General features: G+C 41.1%; 1 protein-coding gene across 1 annotated transcript in view; it reads left to right on the plus strand.

Annotated features, from left to right (window-relative positions):
- The first annotated feature begins 4,496 nt into the window (after positions 1–4,496).
- The window catches only part of Wwp1 (WW domain containing E3 ubiquitin protein ligase 1), a 113,953-nt gene continuing 113,784 nt past the window's right edge, over positions 4,497–4,665 (plus strand). Inside the window, exon 1 of the mRNA XM_015485931.2 lies at positions 4,497–4,665. This exon is cut by the window's right edge and continues 220 nt beyond it. The gene's annotated coding sequence lies outside the window, so the exon portion shown is untranslated.

The raw sequence follows: 4,665 nt of genomic DNA on the forward strand, positions 1-4,665 counted from the left end.
GTAGATATTCTATTGATTCTATTTCTCTGAAGAACCTTTACTAATACAATCACCAAAAATGATTTGATTTATAAGATATAATTGCTTTAAGTTATTCCCAACCTTTAAGTCTAATATACTTGACAACTGTGTCATACTTCAAGAGAGTAAGTAGGAGAGAGAACCATCAAGGGAGAGGAGACCTGCCTCTTATTGATTCCATTGCTTTGGAAAGGAGCAGCAGATTGTCCTAAAAGGGGTACTGCTATCTCTGGACTTAGGCTTTGATCAGCAAGGGAGTTTGAGGAGTATATTAGGGAGGGTTAAGAAACAGGTGAAGGGGCATCCAAACCCTACCTTTTCCACAAGTACAATGAGAAAGGAAATTCTTAAGGTTCTAGGGAAAGTAGACAGGTGGGTGCAGTTTCTTCAGTGCTAATGCCATTGGGACCTGGCATTTGTTTTTTGCTTGAGGGGAGGGAGAGGGTCTTGTGCATTCTCAGCCTCTACTCATTAGATTGCAAAGGAACTGCTGCCCCCAAAGCCACCATCATTAAAAATGTCTCAAGACAATGACAAAATTCCCTGCAAAATCATTCCAGCTTGAGAAACATCAGATGAGTATTAGTTTCTATGGCTTGGTGACAAATTATCCCTAAAATTTAGGGGCATTAAACAATAAGCTCTTATTAGCTCACAGTTTCTATGGGTGATTTGGATTCAAGATCCCAGTGAAGTTTCATTCAAAATGAATTAATCCATAAGCTTGATTTAGGCTGGAGGATCTGCTTCTAAGAGGTGTCTTCCACATGGAGATTGGCAGGAGGCCTCAGATCCTTGTTGATTGCTGGCAAGATGTTTCATCTCCCTGCCATGTGGGCCTGTGCATAGGGCTGCTTGATGTGTGGTAGTTGTTAATGATCTGAGAGAGAGTAGGGAGAATCCATAATGCCTTTTTATGACCTAATTTGAGAAGTGATAGTTCAGTCTCATTGTATCTATTAGAACCAAGTCACTAACTATATTCCACACTCACTTGGAAAAGAATCAGATTCTGGTTTGTGAAAGAAGGAGGATCAACAAAGTTGTGGACATATTTTAATATTACTACAGTTAGAGAAAGTTTTGTTTTGTTTTGTTTTGGTGGTACTCTGGGAATTGAACCCTGGGTTCCTTTTCATTGTATTTTTGAGACAGCTTCTTGCTAAATTGCTCAGGCTGACCTCAAATCTGTAATCCTCTATCCTCACCCTCTGGAGTCACAGGGATTATACACAAGTGTTACCACCTCTGGCTAGAGAAAGATTCTTTGACAAATAGACTAGGAAATACTATGAGCTATTTAGAGAAAATAAAAGAATATCACTCCAAAATAAATCTTCAAAGATTAAATTACTTAATGAAAAAAAAAAAAAAGAATTGTCTAACACATAGAAAAAAATAAGAGCAGAAGAATTACATGACCTAACGATGAGAAAAAATGTATGAGGTAAAAAGAAAACAAAAATGGAAAAGACAAATAGTTTAATGAAGGATCAATATCTACACGATAGAAAGTGCCCTCTTGTGAATTATGCATCCCAGCAAGAAAGTGGACTATGGACCAGTGATAAGAGCATATTTACCAAAGTTACTCATTGTGACTTGGGCACTCTGAAGAAGCACATTTACTGTCTTGTAGTGCTGTGGGAAAATTTATAATAACAATTATGGCAACAGGAATTCATTGATTATGTGCCATACTTACGTGCTAGATAGCTATAAGTATTCCTGTAGCAAGTTATTTCCTTTTTATTATAATATCATGTGGCAGCACTACACTAATTTCCTAGCTAAAGTATAATCAGATTAAGTAATTTGGCCAAATCTCATGGTTTGTAGGTGGCTACAGGGCCAGCTAATCCATTAGGCATAATAGGCACAGTGCTTCAGGCTCATAACACATTTAGAGCTCACAAAAATGCTTTAATTTCTATTCAGATCAGAAGGAAAAAAAATAAATGTTTAGGTAAAAGAAAAAAATTGGGGGAGGGTACAATATGGGGTTTATGGCATATGCTAGGCAACACTCTACCTCTGTGCTATAACCCCAGCCCTTTTTACTTTCTTATTTTGAGACAGGGTCTCAAAAAATTGCCCAGGTTGGCCTTGAACTTGCCATCCTCCTTTCCTCAGCCTCCTGAGTAGCTGGGATTATAGGTGTGTACCACCACCACACCTGGCTTAAAGAAAGTATTTTAATGTATAATGTCCATATATTTGTCTCTATATCAATGCAGTATGAAAACATAGTTTGTAATTTTGTTTTATGGAGGAAGAAGCCCACAAAAGTAAAAGTGTCTAGGATCTTGAAAGTCAGAAGGTGGCCTGCAGTGGCAGAGCTGTGTTTCAATCCCCATGTTCTTCCTGGAAAGCAACTTGCCAACATGTTTCAAAAGGGTTAAACTTGTTCACATCCTTTGATGACTTTCAAGAATTTAACTTAAGATAGTACATAAGGACATGGACAGTGATTTTCAAAAACATATGTACAACAGTATCCATTGGAAACCCAAGAAATGTTTAGTAATGAAAGTAAATATTTGGGGCAGGGGTTGTAACTAAGTGGTAGAGTACTTGCCTAGCATTTGAAAGGTACTGGGTTAGATCCTCAGCATGACATAAAAATAAATAAATAAGCTGGGCTTGGTGGTGCACTCCTGCAATACCAGCTGCTAGGGAGGCTGAGACAAGAGGATTAGGAGTTTAAAGCCAGCCTCAGCAATGGTGAGGCACTAAGCAACTCAGTGAGACCCTGTCACTAAATAAAATACAAAATAGGGCTAGGGATGTGGCTCAGTAGTTGAATGCCCCTGGGTTCAATTCCCAGTACCAATAAATAAATAAATAAAGATTAAAATAAATAAATAAAATAAAGGTATTGTGTCCATTTACAACTAAAAATATCTTTAAAAAGTAAACATTCAATATTGGGTGTCAATTCAGGGGATGAGAAGAACATTAGGAGCTTCTATACAGGGCTGAGGGGACACTGAGCAATTGGGGGAGATGAAAGTGAGACAGAGCAGGAAGCAGGAGGCTTTGCACAAGTTCTGGAGAAGGAGTACAGACACTGCTGGGGATAGGCATAGTGTTTCTGAGGGGGTGTTTATAAGCAGTTGCTGCATTTATTGAAAGGGACCTGACAGCAAAAATATGGGAAAAAAGAGGAAACAATATGTATTTAAGCACAGAGATGAGTTAACACATTCAGGCAACTATGAAGAGTTCTCATTACAGAAGAAACTAAGGATGTGAGCATGCAAGGGGCCTTGAATCTGGTTAGTCTTTGTCATAAAAGCTCTAAAGAGCCAATGAATGATTTTAAGCAGTAGAATGATATTATCAGTTGTATATCTTAGATTGATCTTCATGCATCATGAGACGATGCGCCTGATTCAAGTGTGAAGTCAAAGGGCAGGGATTAAGGCACTAGAGTGGAAGGGAATGTACACTGTTCAGTCAAGAGATATTTGTTGAATGTCACTGCTATTTTTGTTACACACTTCTTTCAAAAAGTTTAATGACAATGGAAAAAGATAACTAGAAAGATGCTTGAAAGTCAAGAGAAAATTTAGGACAGAAAAATCTTAAAACATGATTATGCTGTTGTAGCCAGGAGAGACGAAAAAGTTTTCGAGACAGGCTAAGAAGCGGGTCCCAGGAAGGAGCAGTCAGTGGAGGAGTTTCCTTTGGAAAGGAGCAGGAACTCTAACCTCTGAGACGGAGAGGAGGTTGGTTGCAGGTAGTTTGTAGGGGTTGGGTAAGTGGTTTGGGCAAAAATTGTAGAAACCGACTTTGCTTTTTTATCTTAAGACCATGTCATCTGGAAAGTAATGTGATCATCACAGACTTCTATTTGCAGGGTGGCCTTTCTTCTGAAAGCAACAGATTACCAATAGCATTTTCCTAAACCAGTTAACTCATTTGTATAATGGAGCTAATAAACGCTACCTTACAGGACTGTGGTGTGGATTAATTGCATGGACACATGTATTTGCTTTATTATTGGGCTGATGTGGTAGTGGGTGGTGGGGGGAGTGAGCAATTTGATTACTAATAAAAATGGACTGCAAGTCTTCTGGTAGGACCATCTGCTGAGTCCAATTATTTATTCTTGTAATGGGTTCTAAGTCAAATACTAAGGTAAGTCAAGGAGTATTTACTAGCAGCCTACAAAAATAGGCTGCAAAGTGTTCGAGAAAGAACGCCACTGCCCCGAGGACCTTACTTGAGGTCATGCACAGGGTTTGGCGGACCGGAAAGTCAAGTCAGCAGTTAAGTACTCAGCGTGAATTTAGGGAAGCCTCTTCCTAAATCTCGGTGGAGGCCCCGCCCCTTCCACAGGTTCTGGCCACGCCCCGATCTTCTATTGGCTAGTTCGCTACCTCCACTCGACCACTCCGAAGACCCGGAGGAGCGGAGTTGTCCAGAGGCAGCTTCAGTGCACCCTCGCTGCGCATGCTCGCGGGGAGCCGGATTCCGGGTCCGGAGTTGGAGGCTTTGGGCGGCTTCGGCGCAGCGCGCTGTGTAGGGGCGGGCTGGGAGGCGCACGCTTGGTGCGCGTTGCCGGCGTCGCGGGTACGCGGCACGCTCCCGAGGAAGGGAGGTGTGGGGTCGGCTGCGGGTAGCGCGTGGCCGGGGTGG

The sequence above is a fragment of the Marmota marmota genome, unplaced genomic scaffold (assembly GCF_001458135.2).
Source record: "Marmota marmota marmota unplaced genomic scaffold, marMar, whole genome shotgun sequence".
In the NCBI taxonomy this organism is placed as follows: domain Eukaryota; kingdom Metazoa; phylum Chordata; class Mammalia; order Rodentia; family Sciuridae; genus Marmota; species Marmota marmota.